The sequence below is a fragment of the Artibeus jamaicensis genome, unplaced genomic scaffold, assembly GCF_021234435.1.
Source record: "Artibeus jamaicensis isolate MK-2021 breed Jamaican fruit bat unplaced genomic scaffold, CSHL_Jam_final contig_3152, whole genome shotgun sequence".
Lineage (NCBI taxonomy): Eukaryota > Metazoa > Chordata > Mammalia > Chiroptera > Phyllostomidae > Artibeus > Artibeus jamaicensis.
The window spans coordinates 2,878,303-2,885,134 of NW_026521729.1; the positions used below are offsets into that span (position 1 = coordinate 2,878,303).

The following is a 6,832-nucleotide window of genomic DNA, read 5'->3' on the forward strand; positions in this document are numbered from 1 at the left end:
ATGCAATGGAATCAGTGCTCATTTGAGGGCTGGCTCCAAAGAGCCCCTTTCCTGTTTTGTGTCCATGGAAGACCCGGCTCACTGAGCTGACCCAGCAGCTGCCTGACGCTTTTCAGCTCAGCTGTCCAGGAGGATGGACGACTGACTAGAGCCGACTTGCCCCCCGCATTTCCTACGGGTCATTCCTGGATTCAGGCTCTGTGCTGGGTGCCCAGGGGAGGAGCAGAGATGAAAATGTGGCCCCAGGTTTGCTTTCATCAAGTTTCAACCTCTGCGGGAGAGATAGACGTAGTTAACTCCGAAACAAGACAAAGTCTCATCGCATGAGAAATCATCCCAGTTCTATGGATACCCAGACGAATGGGAAATCGACTCCCTGCGTGGCCATCACTGGAAGCTTCTTTCCGCTGAGGCTTCAAGGTCAGAGAGGATCTGGGAGGGGCACACGTCGGGGGGACCTTCTCAGGGTGCTCGCTTCGGCGGCACGTTTACTAACATCCGAACGATGTAGAGAAGATTAGCGCGGCCCCTGTGCAAGGACGACACGCAGATTCATGAAGCGTTCCGAGGGTCGGGGTGGGGGTAGGGACAGGGAGAGTGGTGGCGGGAAAATGGAGACAACTGTATTCAAACATCAATGAAAAAATATTACAAAAAGAAAAGCAAGAAAATTGAATAAAACAAACATAAGGGGGAATTTGAAAAGAAATTAAAAAAATAATTTTGCCTTATATACATCTGTATTATTTGAATTGTTAAAATGATCATTTTTAAATTTAAAAAAAATCTTATGAAACAGACAGTCAGAATGTCTGGCACAAATAATGGGCCCCAAGTTGAAGGGGCCGTCATTTCAAGGAACCGTAGAAGTGGTCACCGCACGTCCTGCGTGGCAGCTGCCATTGGCTGAGCGCTCTGGAGGCTGTGGGTCACTAGTGTGGGCCTCGTACCCCAGTGGCCTCGCTGGCCACCTGCCAGAGGTCTGCACATGGCAACATGGGATGAGAAACAAACCTGAAATCCAACCACAACAGACGTGGGGTCCAGAACTGGACACCTGCTAACTGTAGTGACAGGAAGTAGAGAGGCACACCATGGTTTTGATTTTCTCCTGGGTCGAGGTCAAGGTCAAGGGGCCTTTTGTAAGTAAAGTTACTCCCACATCGCAGACTCGGAACGGGGCTTACCATTCCCATGGATTACAGCGGCCACGTGCCCAGGACAGAGTCTTGACTGAAGGCAAGAGCACGCGCTTTGAAAAGATACCACCTTGGGGTTAAATGCCAACCCCGTTTCCTTTCTGGGTGCACCTCAGACAAGCGACTTCACTGCACCGGGCCTTGGTTTCCTCTTCATAAAAGGAAGGTGGTAGGTAGTATGTACTCCTCAGACTTGTCTGCACTGAGCTAACGTGTGAGAGCCGCCGGGGATGCTCTGAACGGAGCTGTGTCATTGGAAGGAGGTCTGAAGTCTTGCGAGCTGCCCAGGAAGCTGCCCAGCGCTTCCGAGTGCACGGAAGGCTCTGACCATTTACCGCATCTCCAAGCCGGCTGTGCAACAATGAACGGCTCCGCCCACTCCTGCTGAGCCCTGCTCAGGGAGACCCGCCCTGCATCAGTGGTTCCCCACGTGGCCGTGCATTAGGATCGTTTGGTCCATCCCAGACCACTGAAACCAGGACTTCAGGGCCAGGCTCAGGAATCAGCATTTCGAAGGTCTCTATCAGCGTTGGGACTAAGGGAAAGCAAATGAGCTGCCTACTTGGCAAAATTTAAGGCAGCACCCTCTGTCAGGTGCCAATCCTGTATCTGTGGGACCCTGAAAGGGAGAGCCTCCTTAACTATTATACCCCAGGTGCCCCACTGTGCTCACCCCGGTCCGGGGTCTCCTCCCTGGGTGACTCCAATCATGGGACACAATATTAGTAACTATTAAAGTGATGAACTTGTATAATGTATTCATGGGCCTCAGCAGTGACCTGGCTCCAGCCCCCCACCTTGTTCTCTCTTTCCACCCCTCCCCCCTCTATTACTTCCGTGACAAGTGGAATTAACTGTTTAGCCCCGAACTTCCAAATCATCATGGTATCCAGCAAACAAATGGTTCTTTCATTAAAGGGACCTACACTCTCAAGTGCATAGTTTAACCTATTTTTCTCCTGACCCCTCCCAGGGGAAATGCCTGTGTGTTACCCCGGCAACTTACCCAGATTGCCTTGCCAATGACTCTGGGGGTTCCACAGGGAGGGTCTGCTTTATGAACCACTCCTGGCCGCAGAACTTTGCTTGCTACAGTTTTTACAGTGTTACGTGGCAATGGGTGCTTCTCGTGAGAATGAAAAACACATTCATTCATTGTCATGACACCCCATCACATAGAAACCGGCCCGGCACATAGTAGGCACTTTAAAAATATGAGTGAATGAGTGAATGGTCCTATAGACTCTTATCTTCTTCCTTTGAACCTAGTGGTCCAATTTCACCATTATTCTCTCTTGGAGCTGCTTGAAGGCAGAGACTGAGGATCAGAACCATATCTGGCACACAGTAGGAGCACAGGAAACCTTTCTTACAATGAAGAGAGCACCAGGGCCCCTGGAACCCATGTCTTTTCTCTCAGCCTGTGAGTAGGTTAAAAAAGCTGCCAAGGAAAAGTGCCAACAGTAGCTCACCATTAGTAGCTGAGAAAAGCCTAGTGTTTAAACCGGGAGCCTGCTTTCGACTGGTGGGGGCGGCAGGTCCAGCTGTGGACAGTGGGGAGGCTCAGGCTTGCTCCTGCTTAGGAAGGCAAGCCATGGCCAGAGGGCCTGAGGTAGACTTATTCCAGGAGGAGGTGCTGGGGAGAGGCCCTGGACCTCGGACAAACGTCAGATATGCTACCAGCGGCTTCTGTTGGAGGACGTCTATTGGTGAAAGAGACCCACGATTCAGACCTGCACAGCAGCCAAAAATCTTATTTTTATTAAAATGCTCTGTGCTCCGGGGTACCAGGGAGTTAAGCTGATCTGCCTTTGAGAGTGTGTTTGCTCAGAGCACACGATTAGATACTTTGTCTCCTTTAAAATAATACTAAGAGCCGGGCTTTCTGACTCTCTGCTCCTGCCCTGCATTGCTGCCTGCAAAAATCCAGCCAGGAGACCAGACCACGCGCCCTTCTGGGAAGAGGCTTGAGGTATCACGAGGAGGCCTCTCTGACTGCTGGGGTCCGCAGCAGTTCGCAAGCTGGAGGGAACCAACCGGTTTGATCTGGAATGCGTCATTTGTGAAAACATGTCTTTATTCACCAGGATGAAGTTAGTGCCGCCGGGTGGACAGCCTGTTTACAAATGCTATCAAATCCTTCACAGTAGCATTCCTCATGGATAAGAGATTTTTATCGGGATCATTTATTTATAAAGAAAATACTGCCTATCACGGCATCGTCACGCTCCCCATCAATCAGCTTTCCTGTCTTTCACATGGCATTCAAGCCCGTTAGTACTGGGGAGATAGAATGTATACATTTGATTATCCCTCGGCATTGCGTGATTTAAAAGAAGAAGAAGAAGAAAAAGAGATCCCTCCCCAACAGCAAATCCTTTAACGTGATTGCTTTTTATGGGCCCTGTTCACAGAGTTTTGTGTTTCTCTGAGTATGGAAAGGCATCTCGTAACACATGTTACGCTGGAGTCCTCGGCAGGCTTGACTCGTAAATAACCTCTCTCCTTAAGTGGTGCTAACTGTATTATTTTTCTCCTGCGAACTTGGGGTCTCCCACACACGATTCTCTCTGTTTGCAAAGAATAAAATGCGGGCGAGATCCGCCTTCCTAATTCAAGAATAAACTCGAAGAAATGTCATGTTTAAATCTGCATGAATGCTGGGACCGCGAGCGCTGCACCAGTGAGCAGCCGGCAGCTCCTCCCTCCGCCCAGATTGGAAGAACCAGCTCCTGAAACCCCGTTCTTCTCCGTTTAAATCTCTCCTGCCTGGCCCGTGACAAAGAGCCTTCGTATGTTCTCCCGAAGAGCCGTAGGCACAGGATTGTGGGTTCTTATACGTCTTATTTTAGGCATCAGCAGCAAAGTACACCAAAGGCAAATTTATGTTTAGGGGTATCAATAAAACATAACCAAGAGTCTGCTAAATTAGTAATCATGAGAAACCTACCCAGTTCCCGCTTGCATGAGTTTTCTCCCTCTCTCTCTCTCTCAATATTACAAAGCAACTTTTAAAGCATTTGCCTTTGGTGGGAGGTGGTCTCTTAAGACAACGCGCGCTTCAATATCTCAGAGGTACCTCAAGGCCTTCGTGTTGCATCGGGGTATCCAGGGAGAGCTACACTAAAATCTAATAATGGTTTTACGTTAAATGCCTTCAAGTACCGCCAAGGGTCTCTACAACCAGACGTCCATCATGCAAAGGCATAATTTATCAGCACGACAGGAAAGACAGTGTTTGTCAGCCCTTGTTATGAACGCAAATGAATAGATAGTTGTGCCCGGGCTGCTAAAAGCTTTCTTTCAATGTCATGGTTACCCAGGAATAACACATGGAACCGTTTACTCGCGAGGGACCATTACTCCCCGTCTTACCACCAGGATGATGGGTTTTCTGAAGGGACGTACACAGAAAGGCCGAAAGGAAGATGCCTCTGCCCGCCCCAACCATGAGGCAGTGCTCGGCCAGGCCCTGCCCAAGGCAAAGCTCTTTTCATTCTGATGACGTCACACTCGGACCCAGAGCTTTCCTCAGCACTGGGGCAGCAGAGCCATCTGGTACCCCCATAAGGCAGCATGCAGGCGGGTGCCTGGGTATGGTTTCTCACCGGTGCCTAAGCCATTTGCAAAAGGCCAAAGGATGAGAAAACAGGCAATTATCTTCCTGGGCTGCTGGGATGTGAGGCTGGAAGGCCTCCGAGATAAGTCGTTAGGGTGGTTTCCATTTTCCTTTTAGCCTGAGAACTCTTTCTTCTCTCAAAATCATATGCAGACCTCTGAGTATAAAAGAGATAAAAGCAGAAATCTCTGGTGAATGTAAGCTGAGGGGGCTCAGAAGCCCACCCACGGAGCCCTGACCCTCCTCCTGCATCAGCTACCTAAGGGCCCAGCAGGACGGAATATCAAAACGGCCACTTATCAGCTTCGCTTGCCCCTGATCACACAAGAAGTAGCCAAGACTCAGAGAGGGCAAGTGACTTCTCCAAAGTCACCCAGAAAGGAACCGGAAATGCCAGTCAAGGGCTCTGTGTGCTGTGGTTACGAAGATTCAAAGCGCATAACCCGCTTTGTCGGCCACACCTTGTGAGCTTCAGAAGCCGTGTATTCATGGGGTTCTGACTTTTCCATCTGTTGCTTTATTCTTCCCGAAAGTGCTCAGGAGTCCTTCCAGCAGATTTAAAGATGGCAAATGACCCTGGTGACTCCTTCCACCTCATCATCTTCTTGTAAACTGGGTGCTTGCCACGTAGATTTCCTGTATTCGCTTACTGCACGCGATGCTGCAGAGAAGCTGGGACATTAGCTACTGTTTGAAAATCTATGGTTTCCTGGGCTCGGGTCCTCTCCACAGTCCTTGAAGCCACTTCAGCCACATGGTTACAACAGGACCAGCCCCGTTCTTACAGAACCCACCCAACTGACCCCACGGGACACTGAAGGGACAAGATGTGAAATGCAGAAGCTGTGCCTCAGCTGTGTTCTCTACCAATGGAGACTCTCATTTGCAGTGAGAGCAGTGAATGCCAGCTGCTGAGAGCGAATGGGTCTGAGGAGGAGGGAGGAGACCCCTGGACCCCAGGTTCGGGTTTTACCAGCTGCAGACCGGATCTGGCTGCCGGTGGGTCCGCCAAGGCTCTGGCTGTCTCAGGCTTCCTTCAGTTGTGTGCAAAAAACAGAGCATTGCAGGCCGGACATGGAGCGTTCGGGATGTGCAGTCATGTCAACGTGGTCATTAAGTGTTGACCTAGTGCAAGTCCCTTAATTGCTCTTTCTGTCTCGCCTCCTTCATCTGTGCGGCGAGGGAGGTAATCCTATGAGTAAGGTAGAGCCATCTCAGCTACTTGATAAGAACGCAGCTTCCGGGACTGGGTCCCTGCACCAGACTGACCTTCAATTCGCTCAACCTCTCAGCTCGGGGATGTGTTGGTACAGTGAGCAGGGAAGTGGCCGGAGCCTGCAACCGAGTCAGGGGGACGGGGACCAGAGAGGGTTCACCAGTGACCCCCTCCGTTCCCTACGATAATGGCAAATGGAGCTTCCTCCACTTGGTGAACCTTCCCTCCACCGTTGGACAACTTAGGGGCCCTGGCCGGTGCAGGCTGTATTCTCTTCTGCTCAGGGTAGCCTCTCTGTAAACTCCTGAGTCCCCAGGAGTGAGAAAATCGTAACATCCTTTGCACCTGTGAGCATCTTTCTTTCATTAATGGTCCCATTCCACTGTGACGACCGCGGCGTCATGGTTTCCCGTCCATGCACTCTGCCAGTCAGTTTGAGTTGGGGGTTTAGCCTTTGCCACTGAGGGAGCCCAAGACATTTAGGTACATCTAGACCTCGGTTCCAGCCCCGAAGATTGAGTCCCCGGTGCCCCATGTGCTTACTAAAACATCATAACTGGGTTGATCCCTAAGCAGCATTTAACCCATTGTCTCAAACGTTTTCTAGGCACCTCTAGAAAGTACAAGGTACCATATTTCACCGTGTATGATGCACACAGTTTGCCCAAAGTTTTGAGGGAAAAATAAGGGTGTGCGTCATGCATGTGTGTAATGCTTACATGCCATGGGTGTAATAATCCTGTGTATAATGTGCACAGACAACACGAGTGCGCATTACACACAGCAAAATACGGGGAA

At 50.2% G+C, this 6,832-nt stretch overlaps 1 non-coding gene across 1 annotated transcript; it reads left to right on the forward strand.

Moving 5' to 3' along the window:
• Window positions 1–467: 467 nt before the first annotated feature.
• On the forward strand, window positions 468–574 carry LOC119046490 (U6 spliceosomal RNA). Its single transcript, XR_005081993.2, has one exon. It is a non-coding gene; the product is annotated as a U6 spliceosomal RNA (small nuclear RNA).
• Window positions 575–6,832: the final 6,258 nt, after the last annotated feature.